General features: G+C 52.1%; 1 protein-coding gene across 3 annotated transcripts in view; it reads right to left on the bottom strand.

The window, feature by feature from the left end:
- Window positions 1-16,356, bottom strand: part of FAM222A (family with sequence similarity 222 member A) — a 107,712-nt gene extending 91,356 nt beyond the window's left edge. For all 3 annotated transcript variants that reach the window (XM_073312860.2, XM_073312859.2, XM_073312861.2), the window contains exon 1: window positions 15,443-16,356. The gene's annotated coding sequence lies outside the window, so the exon portion shown is untranslated. The remainder of the gene's footprint in view (window positions 1-15,442) is intronic.
- Window positions 16,357-16,687: the final 331 nt, after the last annotated feature.

The raw sequence follows: 16,687 nt of genomic DNA, 5'->3' as shown, positions 1-16,687 counted from the left end.
AGCCACTGGGCCTTTGGTTCCGTGGACCAGGACCTGGCCTGCTCCCCTGGAGCTAAAAGAGGATCTGCATTAGCTACACTCCTACTAACTCTTATAATTCCCTATACACATCCATCCTTGCCCAGTCTAACATGGCTGCCTAGCAGAGGACAGTGACCACCGCCCCGCCCCAACTGAAGCCAGATGTTCACTATGTTATTTAAGGTGCTGAGTAGCAGGAGAGCACAGTAAGGTATCAAGAGTCTGGCCATAATTTAAAACAAACATAGGGAGGCAGCATTTCCTAGTGGATAAAGCACTGGACTTTGTCTTCAAGGCCTAGGTTCTATTCCCGGCTTGGCCACTGGCCTTGTGCAAGTCACCTCGCTTCTCTGTGCCTCAATTTCTTCATCTGTAAAACAGGGATAATGACACTTATCTCCTCTGTAAAGTGCTGTGAGCTCTGCTGATGAAAAGCCCTGCAGAAGAGCTAGGCGGCTCCGCTATTCTATTGAGAGACACCCCCGTGCAGCTGCTGGACCTGCGCGGGCCATAAGTCTTCAAGCTCTCTTCAGAGCATGCATTGCACAAGGGCTTCAGAAAGCCAAGCATACGCCAAGGGGAGGGCTTACAACGTGCGACTCTGCAGTCCAGAGGAAGACGAGTGAGAGATTCCTGCTGTGCAAGGCATAGGGACGGAACAGCGCCCGCCAAGATGGGAGGGACTGAATAGGCATGAGCCATGGAGTCAGATGTATGCAAGTCCATGCAGGGATGTAAGGGTGGATGGGAAAGACAGCAGAGATGCCCCTCCCCCTCAAGATCGCCCCACCTGTGCATTGAGGACCCTGTGCAATTGGGCAAGCAAGGAAGCCACGCTGCATGGAAGGGCAGCGGCGGCAACAGGAAGCAGTGAAGGCGCAGATAAGGGAACAAGCAGAGCCAGTGTCAAGGCCTGGATGAACCCCAACAGAAGTCGCTGACCAGGAACTTGAGGCAAAGGCAGAAGCTCAGGAACAGGGCTGGCTGTCTGCTGCAGTTGAGAGCATAGAGCACCTACCTTCCCTCCCCTCCCACCTCTTCATATGCAGCAGCCTCACCGGGAGCATCTACTCAGCATCAGCTGAAACGGAACAACCCCCAGACAGGATCTGCCCCTGTCCGTGCTGGGAAAGCCAGGTGGTTGTTTCCAAAGACCTGCATTGATGGAGCACCGCTGAAATCCTTGACCATCACTAGCTCTGCATAGGGCGAGTCATTCCCTGAGCATCGGCTGCTTTGTGGTGGCACCAAAGGCCAGCGGGGACAGCGTTGTTCTGGTTATGGAAGCCAACAGGAAAACTCAATAGAACGGAGAGGATCATGCACATGCGTCATCAGGCGCATTGGCCATGGCTTTTCGACCTAGAGCCCTTTCCTACAGCCTACCCTCCAGCCCAGCCTCACATGACTCACCTGTTGGACAGAGATTTACTACTCAGCCGCTTGGAGTAACATTTTTATTAGTGAGGCAACACATGAAGTGATTTGGTGACTTACCTGTGAGGAGCTCACTGGGACATGCTACACACATCTCCAGGACTAGGCCCTTCACAGGTTTCCCACTACCATCTTGTGTACTTTTTGCACATGCCATACCAGTTTCTTAACCCACTGCTCTGTTACGGTGCCCCATGGAGTTATTTTAGTCACTGGGTAATGAATACATGCTCTGAGAGTCCCATCTCCCTTCCAGCCACAGCCTCAATTGCTATCCTTCCCCTGGTGGCCATCAAGACAAAGGCTTGTTTAACATCTCCATTTTTTCATGAGTTGCTTACCAGCTTACTAAGCCCAGCTGTCACAGTGCAGTTGGCCCGTTCCACCAATCCCAAGCTCTGGGGGTAGTAGGGAACCTCTGATCAAGTTCCAGTATCTCAAACATCCCGGGGCACCTTTCCCACAAATGCTGGACCATTATTACTTAGCCTTAGCAAGACCCCATCTGAAGAACACCTGTTTGACCTTACTTGCCATGGTGGCTGTACAATGCCGAGTTGGGATGGCTTCTCTCCACCTAGTAAGCGCATCTAGTTACCAAGAGACACTCCGGTGCCGTTCACCTGTATTCTTTCCCAAGGGCCCATCAGAGTTTGCAACCTTAACACCGAGCAGTGGGACGCCCAACACTTCCTGCGGGAGCCAGAACTCAAGATCAAAGAAGAAAGCAACAATTCTCCTATTGCACTAATACCCCAGTTAGCGCCTCGCGCTGCACTGTCTGCGGTTACGCGTTATTCCCTGCAGGTGTTCAGCCGACAGCCTAACGCCCGGGGCCTGTGGAGAACAACCCTGGGGCAGACAATTCTAATAGGAAACCAGGGCTCTTCCTATGGCAGAGTGCCGCCAGCTACACAGGGCCATATGCAGCCAGCCAACAAGCAGGTCAGAGCTCACGTGTCCTGTGGGGAAAAGCCAGTGCGGAGAGCAGCCCCGAGCGACACCTGTGACGGGAACTGGAAGGCCTGTGTTAGCAGGAGCCACCCGCTGCTCCATCCCCAGGCTGCCAACGGCTGTATTTTAACCATTAGGCTTTTTAGTGTTTTTGTTAACAAATGTATCATTTGGCTTTGGAAATTCCTAGATCACTAATAACTGTTCCCTGGGGAAAAGAAATAAAGACTTGATACCCCCTTGTTTTGTAAAGTCTGTAAAGAAAAGTCGTAAAAATAGCTTGTTATCTCACCTATTCAAGCTCCGACTGTATGTTATTGCTAATTGGGTATAACATCCTTGTCTTGTTCTGCTCTCTGAAGCTAAATCAAGAAAGCGTCACTGCTGCGAACTAATTATATCTCTGGACTGCAGACTCCAGCTTGTCTTTCCCTTTATTGAGTTAAAAAATGGTCACCAAACTTAATCTTTCATATCCCCCAGCATTAGGGCTGTTGAAAACCTACTGCGTCCATCTGTGTTCCTGGCAGACGCTGAGAAAGACAGAGTCCATGGCTGGGAGGGGCACAGGTTTCGGGGCAGCAGGTCTCCAGCCCTGGCTGTGCCCCGGAGGAAGCAGGAGCAGACTGGCCCAGGTGACCAGCAATGGGAGCAGAAGCCTTTTGCCTGTTTGCATTCAGCCGGCAGCATCCTCCATTGCTACACGGCAGCTGCCAGGAAGGAGGGGCACGCCAGCTTAGCTGAAAACTCCTGTCCACCAGGAACTCTTATAGCTCTGACCCAGGGCCCATTGCAATGTGCAGGCTCAATTAGGGTTTGTCTACACCCCTGTGACGTGGGCAGTGAGGTCACGCTTTATCACCAGGGCGAGCTCTCCCAGCGATTAAAAAAAAAACCCATCCCGAATGAGGGGTGGTCGCTTTATTGCTGGAAGCTCCTGGCGATGAAGCGCTGTCCATAGTGACACTTTTCAGCACTCAAACTTGTGTTGCTCGGGGGGTGTTTTTTCACACCCCTGAACGACTGAAGTTCTCGCTCTGAAAGTGGCAGTGTAGACACAGCCGTGGGGAGCACCGACACTGATCTACCTCTCACCTTCAGGGGTAGGCGGAGGGAAGTCTACAGCTCAGAGCTAAGGCACTGGGGTACGGGAAAGCTTGCATCGTCATGGCACATTGTACCCGCCCTTTAGGTAACAACAGGGCTTCAGCCTGCATGTGTACAACCAAGGTGCAGGGAGGGACACGGGAAGAACCCTCGCCATGTGGCAGGGCAGGCCTGAGCTGGGGTGACTGACGTTACCAAGTGCCCAGGGGCTGAGAGTCAAGAATGGAGCAGGCAGTGCACACGCGGTCCCAGCCATGATGCCAGATCGCCGGCTCTCTTCTTACCTAGCGTTTAGGCCATCCTTGGCACTGTTCTCTTTCCAGCCCAGAGCAGGGCCCCTTTGCTGTAGGGCATCCACAGGGAAGAGGCTGCGCTAAGGGTTACATTGCTACTGGTTCAGTCCCTGCTCTCTGAATGCCACACAGGGCAAAAGGCTGTCCAACAGGAGGTCTGGATCAGGGGAGTGACCCCTGCCGTCATGACCCAGCCAGTGCTTGGAGTGCCAGGCCGCGGGGGTCAGAGGCAACTGACCTTGGCTGTGCTGTTATCCAGAAAAACCTGACTGACCCTTTCACTCTTTTCCAGAGTGCCCAGGAAGGTTGGAGCTCCCCCCGCCGCCACAGAGCTGTTTGCTTTGACAGAGCTACAACCACAAAGCTGCTGACACAAAATCCATGAGAACCGTCTCTCCCCTTGGGACATAGCAGCCCAAGAGCCTTGCTGAGATCCATAAGGACTGGGTTTGTACACCACCGCACACGGGGCACTCGAAAAGACCTAGGATCAATATGGAAAGTCCCATATTCACCCCAAACCAGAGTTTTAGCCCCTTTTCAAAACTATGGTGAAGAATAGCTCCTCAACAGGGGCAGAAAGAAAACATCCTGACCCCAGAGCAGCGTTCTGCTGGGGATCTGTCACTTTTTCAACAAGCATTTTCCTTTATTAACTTCAGCAGTTGCTTTTATACCCAGCTCATTAGACAGCATTAACATATAGACATGTCTTTCCAGGGCTGGGACCAGACGCTATTACTGGATTGCTGCAGATCTACATACAGGGAGGTGGTTAGGGTGTTTTTCCAGTATACTTTATTCATTCTATCCCCAGTGATTTATTCTCTCAGAAACTCATTGCCGACTGTCTAGATATTATGCATCTATTCTGGTCTGTTTAATTCCCATTGACATTAATGGGAATTACACAAGAAAAGATAAGCCCTCCAAGATTGTAAAACTACAACAGATATTAATGGAGTATTTCTATTACACGCACACTCCGATTCAGTACTTCGGAAGCCAGAATGGGGCTGCAGAACCCTGGAGGCAGTGAACCATCAAGAACAAAAGACAGAAAAGGTAGCCAATGAAGAATATACATAAACAGACTCAAATGCCATATTACACGGAAGTCAGCAACTTAAATGATTCCTTGACCTGGTCTTAACAATTCAGGATTGTTAAAAAAAATAAAATAAAAACCCCACTTCTCTAATTTCCTCCCCCACTTCTATTGTTACAAGTAACCCCAAGATCACGAAGACTGCAGAAAATAATGCCCCTCTATCTGAGTCTACTTTGGGCATCTGACAGTACCTTGCTTCAAGTCAAACCTGCGACTGCCCCTCTACGATCAGTTTCCCTTCTCTGTGGGTTTCCCAAGAGAAACATTTTTTAAAAAGCTAGGAATATGCAACGGCGAAAGCATGAATGTTCTCCGGGTGACTCACAGGAAGGTCCTGAACCTCAAGTTGTTGGCAACTCATTTTTGGAACTGACCCCACAGCACTTGGACGATGGCCCTACAAGCCAGAAGGATTTCTGACGTGCCATTCCTTAATTTTATTTCACTCACCTTGGACAGAGGAATAGGCAGCTCTGTTTCAGTTCGCTTTGTTTATATTTGTTTTCGGATTCTCGAGCACTAATATGATGCTGCACTTCTGAACTGCAGAGCAATGCACTGAATCTAAAACTTAGCCAGCGTCTTCTTAAAAGGGAAAACTGTCCTGGTCTATATCAGGCTTTGTAAACCTCTTGAGGAAAAAACCGAAGCTTTGATGCTCCAAACTAGCCAAGAGCATCCCTTTAAAAACTGATATTCCCCTGACTACTAATAATTAACCTGAATCAACTTAAAGCCTCTTTCAATTTGTCAGCTTTAACTGCCAGCTCTGCCCAGGAAATCAAACCAAGCACGTATATCCAGGCAGTGTGTATGGGGGTCGCGAGGGGTTATCAGAGCAAGAGACTAGGTCAGTAAACATTACCCGACTCAGTGGCCCTGCTTCCGGCTATATCAACAACAGTACAAGCGCACATGCACGGAACAATCTGCATCATGCGAACAGTCTTGTAATTCAACAGCATTAACGGGAATATTTACATCATGCAATTAGCAACAGCGCAGTCTAAAACTGACGGCCAAACACCCGAGCAGGACCTCGCCCTATAGAAGCAGTGACCTACAGTGGCTAGCAGCATCACCAACATTAAAAAACACCCGGCAGTATTTGCATCTTTCCTCCCCACCGCTCCCTTGTTGCGGAGCTGAAGCTGAATTAGAAAGCAATATGAATATTTATCTCTGACAGCTAAATCTCTTCACTGCAGAGTATTAAGGCTTTATTAGTGTTTGGTTACCACTGATGATAAGCCAGCTTTAGTTCTAGCCTGAAGCATGACAAAAATGACCTACAACTGGCAGATGTAAAAGCATAGAAGATTCCTTGATTCCAGGAGAGGGGGGGACCCCATGGAAACGCATGCATGCACCCACACTCCATCTATCAGTGGGCCAAGAGCTCAATTCAGACCATCAATAACGGGTTAAAATCCCCCTTTCTGCTGCAGCTGCTCTTCGCTAAGCCCTCGCGCCTTCTCAGCTCCTGCTCGGGAGCGGCTTGTTCTGAGGGGTTTGGGCGTGTGCGGCTTGCCATTTTGGGTTACAAATGCTGATCGACTCTCTCTTTAGCAAAAGGAATCCCAGGGACTATAAAAATTCCCAGCAGGCTCTTGTCAGTTTCAGGTCATTAACTTTCTTTCATTGGGAGTTTGTTTACAGTGAGCCATAAACGGATACTGCTCACTAGCAAAAAACACACACCAAAAACCCCACCCCACCCAGACCCTGAAAACGGCTACGTGGGAAGGGGGGCTGGGACGGAAAGAAATCCACATTACTAATATCCTACTCATCTTGCACAACAATTTAGAAGCGCGATCAGGGAGAGAGCGCTGGTGCACGGTCCCCCAGCTTGTCCTACAGGGACGCTACTGGCTTCTTACTCCCCTCAACTCAATCTACCCTTGCTTAGCTCTGAGGGACCCAAATTAAACAGGTGCATCACATTTTCCATGGATTTTTGTTTCCACCTCTACGTGTCAAGATAGAGTTGGCAGAAGCAGGCTAGGCACTGGGTCACGGGTCTCTGCGCCAGCCACATTCTTCAAATGCCAAATTCAAGAATTACCCTCAGGAAAGTTCACTACTCCCTCCTCCCCCACGCTGCTGGCCAAGCCAGTGGTATTACAATGGTCTTTGTAGGCCATCCTTCATGAACCCATGTCAGGCCTGCAGGGCCACAGGGTCAGCTCATAAACAGCAGGCCGCGGGGGATGGTTCTCAGACCCGTGGTCAAGTTAGGGCTAAAGCTCCCACGTTTACTGAGACGTTGGGTTGGGCTTAGTTGATGCAGTTCATGGAATTGTGGCTTCGCCCCCACACATACACAGAGCCCAAAGGGCACCAGACATGTGACCACCATCAGGAATGCGTGGGACTCCTAAGAATGCAACAAGGGTCTCACTGCAAACAGCATCTGCAGGAGAGCCTTTGCCAAGGGCAGCATGCGGCTGCTTTCCTGAATCTCTGGGTTTCAGGATTCCTGCGTTTCTACCCAAGCACTCAGGATGAAAGCCTGGCCAGGCAGACAGACAGCCTTTCCAGATGGCAGGGTTGTCGTGCGCAGACGTGGGCTGTGAAGACCTCCATTCTCCAATGTGCTGAGTAGGGGATGTGTCCAGACTTTCTCCAAACGAAGACTGCATTAACAACTGCCCAGAACACTGGGTCCACACATGATCTTCATAAAGTAACCTGACTGCACTCACCTAGTCTGTAATATGAAGGACTGGAGTTCAATGCCAAGCAGCCAGCTCCCTGTGCATGCTCGGACTTATACTCTCTACAGGCCATACGTCCATATTAAGGGAGAAGGTGGCCAAGGCTGAATTGCAGAACACCGATGTGTACATGGTCTGCAGGCCATGCCATGCAAATCTCAGGTCGCTATCCAGGGCCCATGTATTTTGCATGACAGAAGCAGATACCGCCCCTCCTCCAAAAGATGGTTCCAGCCTTTAGGGCAGTAAAGAAAGCCCCTTAAATGTGGCCCAACTGTAAAGAGATGCAGCTATCTCTGCCCCAACCTACAGACAGCCTGGAACAACAACCGAGAGCTGCAGACTGCCCCGTTTATCTCATTGGAGATGGACTCTGAAACCTAAAAATGAGAAAGTAAATGTCAACATTGTTAACTATTGCATAGCCGGCTTGTTTTAGAGCTCCACTCACAAAGTGTTTTCATCCCACAATCCCAAGGCACCTCACCGGGTACCAAAAGCCCCTAGTGTCTCCAACTCAGCTTCCAAAGTCTCCAGCTTCCCTCTGGGAACCCCTAAAATGCAGCTACACATTATCACCACAAACACTTGCAGCCATGGGAGAGCGAGAGCCTAGGGGGAAGAGTAAGATGCAAGGAACGTATTACCTAAACCAACACCCCGCGGATATTACACAAGGCAACAGTTCATCCATTAGTCTGAGCTCCAAGGAAGTATCTGGCTAACCCAGTGGTGGCTGGAGCCAGGCTGTATGTGTGACCAATTAGCCATGTGAGTTTGCCTCATGTCGATGGGTTTGCTGCATTCCATGTTTTAGCGGCGGCCAGCCAAACCCAAGTTCTCTGCACAGGGAACAGCTCAGCAGGCTAACAATCTACGCTCGCTTTCCCACCAGTGCAGCTATACCCGGGGTGGGGGGGTGTTAGAAAAGGAGTGTAGCATCCACACAGCTCAGGACGAGCAATCTCTCAGAATGGCGCTGCTACAAGCCTGCTGCCTCTGTATATTTATTAAGAGAAATTCGTTGAGTGGAGTGGTCCTAACACACAAAGCTTCAATTTGTGAACATGCATCCGATGAAGTGAGCTGTAGCTCACGAAAGCTCATGCTCAAATAAATTGGTTAGTCTCTAAGGTGCCACAAGTCCTCCTTTTCTTTTTTTGAAAGGAGAAGCACTCCCCCAGCCCTAGTGGAAAAAATCCATGGAAAGTGATGATCATCAGATAGGGAATTCAAGGCCACGCCAAGCCAGTCAGCTGTTACTGGGACATACAGTACTAGACAATCCTGAGTGGGAAACAGAATCAACCACGCTTTCACTCCAGGCAGAGGTTCACTATAAATGGAAGTCACAATGTGCCTAGAGGGCCACAGCTTTTGGGTTCATTCTGTTTCTCTGCAGGGTGGGGCTTTGCCAGTCCTAAATTCCCAGGGAGCCATTTCCACTTTACATGGAAAATAATTTTTTTTAACTATATACCCACGCAACCTGTAGTCAGAGCAACGCAAATAGCCCCTTCTCCCCATGTAAATTAAAACACCCATTAGGCAGATTTCAAAAGATGTCAGTAGGCTTATAATTATCCACGACATCCTTCTGAGATAAAAGTGATTACCGGGGATGCAAATCACTTAGCAACCAATCAGTGCCCTCAGAGTGCAAAGCACTGACCAGCCAGCCATTTTCGCCTCCTCCTTTTCTTCCCTGCACCGAGCAAATACAAACACAGATAAAAAGAGGCACAATAGCTCTTGACACGCAAATAGGTTAACATAATAAAGCCAGCTTTAGCCAGCTCACTCGAGGGAGAAAAGCAATTCTGAGGCAAGCAGGAGGTAATAAAACAGGGCTTTTGTGTTCCTGGCTTCCATTCTCACCCTGTGCCAGCTTTGCTGCATTAGCTGATAGGAATCACGGTTTGATTGAATTACCTTTCATGAATATTAGGGTTTTGAGGAATGTGCAGGCACAAGAGAAAGGAGAAATGTCTTATTTTCTCATGCATGCGTGCTGCAGAAGTACATCAATTTCCACAATCACTTGCAGGAGGACGGGCTCCCTCTTTGGGAGCATGGTCTCTGCTCGGAAAGACGTTTTTTCTGCCGCTGCAAATCCAAATACCCACCACCAGGCAATTGGGTGGCACAAGCAAAAAGGCCAGCCCGATCCCAACCCAGCTGCAGATCAACCCTGTAGATACACATCTCTCATGCTTGTAATGCATGTGTATTTTACTAGTGCACATGCATTCTACTCACCGTAAAGCGCTGGTGAGACTGGTACTCCGTAAACAACTCTCGCCCGCCCGGCAAAGCTTTTAGAAACCCAATTCTAACTAAGATGAGGGAGGGGAAAACCCACTAACGGAAGCACTGGCCAAACAAACCGCAATATCTGACATTACTGGGGAAACAAGGAAATGGAATATGCAGGGACTTGCATTTTCCCTCAGACTGGGCTTTATAAAAATCGAATCCCCCACTCCCCCACCAACCTACAACTACAGCTCAGTCACAGCTCCCACAGGGTGCGGTGTAAGAGCCGGGTATTATGATGAATTATCTTGGAGATCTGGCCACGGAGTTCAGTTACAGGATTTTAGAAGAGGCCAGCGTTTTACTCACAGCTGCGTGAGATACAGCTACCTCTGCGTCCGAGGTGCTCCAGTGTTTCGGCCTCCTACTCGGGGATCTGTGAGTCAGACAGTGCACCTTGCTCTAGGGACCCTCTCAAACCACCCCTCGAGACACCTGTTCAAGCAGGTGGGGGAAAAGAATGAATGGGGGAAGTGTGTGCTGGTCCCTACTGGACATTTATCCGGACCGTCAGATCACCCAAGTTTGCCGTGCCCCTGGCTAGGACTCACTAGCAGAGGGCGTGCGAGCGTCAGGGTGTGCGAGGGTGAGGTGGCCTGGCACGGCACCCACCGCTAACAAAGGAGTTCAGCCACAGCTTGCTGCACCAAGACGAGCCAACTGTAAAAGTCCAGCCGCTGCTGCAACAGAAAGGCCCAGAGCATCAGGCCCGGGAAGAAAGCGCCCTACATTGGCCCTGCTTGGAACAGAAGAGTACAGGGTGACTGCAGAGACAGCAACTGGGCACCCATCAGCCACAGGTTCAGGGCCAGCTCAGATCAGGTGCCATTGCTGCCGGCAGGCTGTTTGGTGGCTTGTGAGAGAAGCATTTGGGGGCTCAGTCAGCGCCCGGGGACATCATCTCTCCAGCAGAGAAGGCAAGCAGTAAACTCCCTCTAGGGACACCCGCTCCAGGTCAGGCTTGAAGTTGACGGGCTGTGCAGGGAGAAGCCGGCACTGCTGCTGACCACGCCACACCTGTGCTGAAGATCACTGGGGAACCCCAGGCACCAGCACCTCCCACAAGGGCTACACGCTACGTTTACTCAAGGATACCACAAGAGCAGCATCATGGGCAAGCAGAAGTTCTTAATTCATGAGGTACAGACAGAGGTGCGGGAACTGGGGGGGCTGCCGCAGCCCCGGCTCGAAGTGGTTTCCATCATATCCAGGGTTTACAGTTTGGTTCAGTGGCTCTAAGCACCCCCACGACAAACTGTTCCAGCACCCCTGGTGTTCGGGATCACCCTCAAACACCTGGGATAGCTCACTCCTACCCCCAGCCTCAGAACGGACGGCAAATTGTGATATTTACCCACCCATAGAAAGCCATGACGAGAGAGCACCCAAATCAGAGATTCCCTCCGAAAGCTCTAAAGAACCACAGCAAATCTGATGCATTCGATGGTAGCTCACGAAAGCTTATGCTCAAATAATTGTCAGTCTCTAAGGTGCCAGGAGTCCTCCTTTTCTTTTAGCATATCTGAAGACCATCATAGAAAGCGAAGTACACAGCGCAGCTACAAATTGGGTTCCACGGCTTCCTAACAGGGACCTTTTGTTCTCTGCAGGTCGATAGGGGGAAAGAAATCAGCGCCTAGCTAAGAAAGTGAGCCATTAAAAACCACTCTAGTTTCTATTCAGAATAACTGACCAATCACATCATTCCATAGGTTTCTTTATTCTGGCCTTGGGATAAATATTCAGAGATGTAGATGTTTAAATGTTTAATGATTGGTCTTATTTCTACTGAACATATCTTGCAGCTTGAACGGAGAAAAGAACTTGCACTGGTATTTACTCAACTGTTAAACTGGCAAGGAAGCAGTATGCAAGGACAGGAAGGAATGCCAAGTTCCTAAAGACCAAGATTGGCTTCCTCCCCTTTTAACCAGTAGGGACTCAAAGACAAAAGAAAGGCTTTTCCTGCTAATTGGATCAAAGCACCCTTACCTAATTCAGACACACACACACACCCCCAGCACATAAGAATCTTCCAAAAAGAGTCAACAAATGATTTCCCAGACTAGATTCAAACGTTCCCTAACACATCAGTTCTATTTTATATGTTTGCAGTTTCTTAAATTGAGAAGCTAAGTGAGGGAACCCACACACTGGAAAGCTGTTTATCAAACTCAAATGCCCCAGCCAATCTTTCCCCTTAACGAGTACATCTGACAAGTCCTCTTGTGCATAAATGGGTTACACTTCTGCTGCATTTCCTGTTTTCCTCCAGTAATTGGCCATGTCTGTTAGGAACATTACAAGTTCCTCTTCTCTCCCTTGCAGTCATACCTGTTACGTGAAAGCTATTGGCAGGTTACATTTTCTTCTAGCAAGCAATGTACTTTTAAGAAGTTCACTTAAGAACGTCAGATGTATATTATGAGTTGACACTGCGCGGACAGAAAGACACTCCCCTCTATTAAACCAGTCACTTGCAATTTTGTTGTGTGTATCACTTATGCATGCCATTTACTAAGGAAGGCACTACACGGCTACCTGAAGTAGTGCAAGCTCAGAATGGGAACCTGAGAGGTGCCTAAGACATGTGACTTACAAATACATTTTCTAACCTATGCCTTTCACTGGGTTTCATTCAAAATGTGACGAGATTAATTTGGTCAGAATCCGAGTGAGCACACACACACATCTTTATCAATAAATGAAAACACAAGCCCTATAGTTAAAAAGGCTACACAAGAGCCAAGGAAAGCCATGAACACTAGATCCTTCCTCTAAGCTCAACATTCGTCCCACTGCAGTAACCGGGGACACTTACCGAGCTGAAAGAGAACAGAACCAAACCTTGGAATTTTAAACCTTCACTGCCACCACCTTGGGCAAAAGCATGTCATAGCTGTGCACGCTCTGCCCTTAGGAATATGCCGCCGTGACAACCACGCAAGGAGAGGTAACTGGCACACAGGTTAAGTGTCAGAGAAGCCACACAAAGGGAATGAGGCATGCACAGTGCTGTAAGAGACCAAATACTGTCGGTATCTTGAAGCATCAAGAGCCAGTAATGTCCTGAGTCTTTGATCCAGGCAGATCATCTCCCCTACAGGCATTTGGCACAGTACAAACACAAGATACCATTTTAAAATTACACTCCTGTTCTTCCCTGGAACTAAATTTACAGTGATGAAGCAAACCCTGGGTATTTTGCTTTGGACATCCTAAACATTCCCCGATAAGCAAGTGCCATCAGACATCGGACCTTTGACTTGGACTGCTCAATATTAAAACATTGCATATTTAGCATTTTAATTGTCTTGATTTGGCAGCTCTCCTCAAAGCTAGATTTAGATGCTCTTACAGGTTCTTTGTACCTGGCACTAGGAACACCTCTAACTTTCTGTTCTCTGCTCAGCCAGATAGGAAAGATATTCTGATCATCCTTGGTCATGTGAAAGGAACTGACCTCAGCTTAAACAGCGGGAAGCCACAAAATGCCCAGCAGTGTTATCCATTTAACTCTTGCAGGCTGTTCTGCTTTGCTTCTGGCAGTTCAAATTTCCCTACGCTGAAGTTATAGGAGATATTATGGGGGATTCTCTCTCTACCCAAGAGCTAGTTTGAATGCATTTCAGGAAATTTGTTGGGTTTGAAGACAGGTCTGTCGATAACCAAGTGGAGAGAGCTAGAAGTGTGAGAACGGCTTCTAAAGAGGAAGATTTCTCAAATGTTTTGTTCTCCTTCTTTGTTACTCGTGATATTCATATAAACACAGGGGCTGGCATTAAATATTTCACGTTTTTTCCCTTCTCATGAATTCTGTTTGCAACAACCTAAGTGTTTCCACAGCTACCAAGGGATCCGGATGTTAGGCAGAAAAACAGCAGCAAGAACAGGTGGGTTATTTTTCCTGTAAGAATCCAGTTCCACACCATCAGGGTCAGTGATGAAACTAGAAATATATATAAAATATATATGGAAATAAACTATCCATCTCTGTCTCATGCGGAAAACTTAAAGAGACATGGTCCTTTAAGGAGAGAGTTGTTTGCATCAAATACATATCCAGTAGTTCAGCCAACAGAAAAAGGAGAAAAAAACAAACCACATTCTGGTTTCATCACTGAATTGACAGATGAAATTAAGAGGAAAGAAATACATAATCGCTGCTTGTTGAGAAAGAAAGCAATCCTGAATACGCCAGAGCTCTCCTTGAAACAATCTAAGCAGGTAAATCTGCCAGGTCTGCCTGAGCTATCCCAGTTTGTGTCGCCTAATATGTCATTGGGGTTTATTAGCACTGGACATAACCTTTCAACTGCTCCTCATTAAGCTGAGAAGCCCCTTTCAGAGCTAAAAATACCAGAAGGTCATCCCCCAGGTCCCAACAGGAGGGGCCCAGCCTGCGTTAACAGAGTCAGAGCTGCTCGGCTCAACCACACAAAAGAATGTAGCAGGAAGAGGACATTGCTGGGTTCACATGTGCCCCTTGTGTGTGTGTGGGGGGGGGGGGGGGGCAGGGGGAGTCTTCCACCACAGATCCAGGCCGGTCCCATGCTTTGAGCCAGTGGCAGGTATTTAGGAGAAGCCATCTCTCTCTCTCTCAACCCCCCCCCCCCCCCCCCAAGAGTCAACACCTAGTTGGGTTTCCAGGCTTCCATTCCAGGCACTGCACCCAGTCAGGGCTCCTGGGCTGGGTGACACCCTGGGGCAGTTCACAGCCGGGTGAGAAGAAGCCCTGGCAGGTGCCAGCTGCATGGCCCTGGGAGCACAGGGTGCGAAGAGGCCGGCAGTGCCTCAACTCGGGAGCAGGGGGAGTTACTCGCCAAGTTAGCACTCACTGACCCGGCCGCGGCCTGGGGCCCGGGGGAGGACCCCGCAGGGAGGAAGAAGCCGGAGCAGCGCTGGGGCAGGTGGCGGCGTTGGGGGCCTCTGGGTGGGGGCAGGGTGACCTGACAGCAAGCGTGAAAAATCGGAACAGAGGATGGGGAGGAAATAGGAGCCTAGATAAGAACAAGCTCCCAATATAGGGACCGGCCCTATAAAATCGGGACCTCGGGTCACCCTAGCTGCTGGCGCCCCGAGGCTACACGCGATGGAGAGGAGTCGTGCGCGGCCCCCCCCGGCCCGGGCTCGGCACAGCCAGGGGTCCCACTTGTCCGAAGTCCGGTCCCGAGCAGCGGCCGGCAGCGGGGTCGGGGGCGCCCTTGCCCGGGAGGGGCTGGGCCCCCCTTCCCCGCCCGCTGGCCCCACACCCCGGGGAGCCGGGGCCAGCTCCGCGCCGGCCGGCCCGACCGCGGCCACACGGCCGCCCCCGACGCCGAGCCAGCCCGGCCCGGCTCCGCCTGGCGCCCGGGGCAGGGCACGGCGAGAGGAGCGAGATGCCGGGCGGAGGCGACCGGGGCAGGGGCGCGGATCCCCGCCCGGCCCGCGGGCAGACAGCCCGGCGGGAGCCGCCTTCCCCCGCCGCCCAGCCGGCTACTCACCATCCGCGCTGCGCCGGGCGCCGCCTCTCCAGGACGCTGCAGGCCGGAGCGAGCCCCGCGGCCATGAACCGGCGGCGGGGGCGGGGGGTAAATCCCTGACAACAGCGACCAAATCCTGCCCGGGGAAAGGGCAAATCCTGGCCCGGGGCCCGGGCGGGCTCTGGGCGTCACGCCGGCTACGAAAGGCCCATCCCGGGGCAGCGGCGGGGCGGAGGTCGCTATTCCGGGGGCAGCGGACCGCGGGCTGCGCTGGAACAGGGGGGAGCCGGAGGCGAGTGGCTCCGGCGGGTGCACGGGCGTTGTGTAGCGGGGTCCCCCCCTCGCCTGCAGCCTCCAGCGCAGAGAAGAAGGGCGGCGGCGGCGGGCGGCGGGCGGGGCGGGGGGGTTACATCCTGGGGGCCCCGCAGCAGCCGGGCGGCTGGTCCCGGGGGGGTCCCCGCGCTCTCTGCAGGGAGGGGGGTTTCTTTGTGGGCCGCCCGGGAGAGCCCGAGGATCCGGCGCGGCTCCCGCCTCTGCGCAGCCCGCTCCGCCCGGTGCCTTCAGCCCTCGGTGCAAACCGGCCGGCCAGGAGGCAGCGGCAGCTCCGGCGCCTCCGCGCCCCGTCAGCCCTTCATCGCCAGGCGGCCGAGGCCGGAGAGGACGCGCCGCCGGCCCGCGCCCCCGCTCCGGAGGGGTCGCGGCAGCTCCAGCCCCGCTCGGGCGCCGAGGAGGGAGCAGCCCCGGCTCGCTCAGCCCTTCCCGGGGACGCCCGGGCTGCAGGGAGGAGGGCGGCGGCGGCGGGGATGCACCAGCTCCGGCCCCGCTCGCCCAGCCTGCTCCGGCGGCTCCTGCCTGCACCGGGGCGGGCCCCGCACGCACGGGCGGCTGCAGCGGCGGCTCCGGGCCCGGCTGCGCCCCCTCCCCGGCCCGGCGGCCCCGCTCGCGGCTCCCCCTCCTGCCCGGCGCGCGGCTCCGGCGACACTGAGCGGCGGAGCCGGGGCCCGGCACCCGCACGCGGCTGAGCCCCGCCCCCTCCCCGGCCCGTTACCAGGGTGACGCCCTGTAGCGTCCTGCGGGGGCGGGGCTGCTGCCACGCGTTCTTTTCGCGGCAAAATTCAAAGGCCGCCAGGCCGCGGGCCGCCCCCTTCAGGACTACAGGCCCCGGCATGCACCGCGCCATTAGCCCCCTCCCGAGCTCTGCCTGGGGGCCGCGGGGCAATCTGGGAGTCGTAGTCCGCAGGGGGGCTGCAACCCCTGCCTTCAGGC

Source organism: Lepidochelys kempii, chromosome 15 (genome assembly GCF_965140285.1).
Source record: "Lepidochelys kempii isolate rLepKem1 chromosome 15, rLepKem1.hap1, whole genome shotgun sequence".
Classification (NCBI taxonomy): domain Eukaryota; kingdom Metazoa; phylum Chordata; order Testudines; family Cheloniidae; genus Lepidochelys; species Lepidochelys kempii.
The sequence above is the reverse complement of the archived record's forward strand: the minus strand, read 5'-3'. Positions and strand labels throughout refer to the sequence as shown.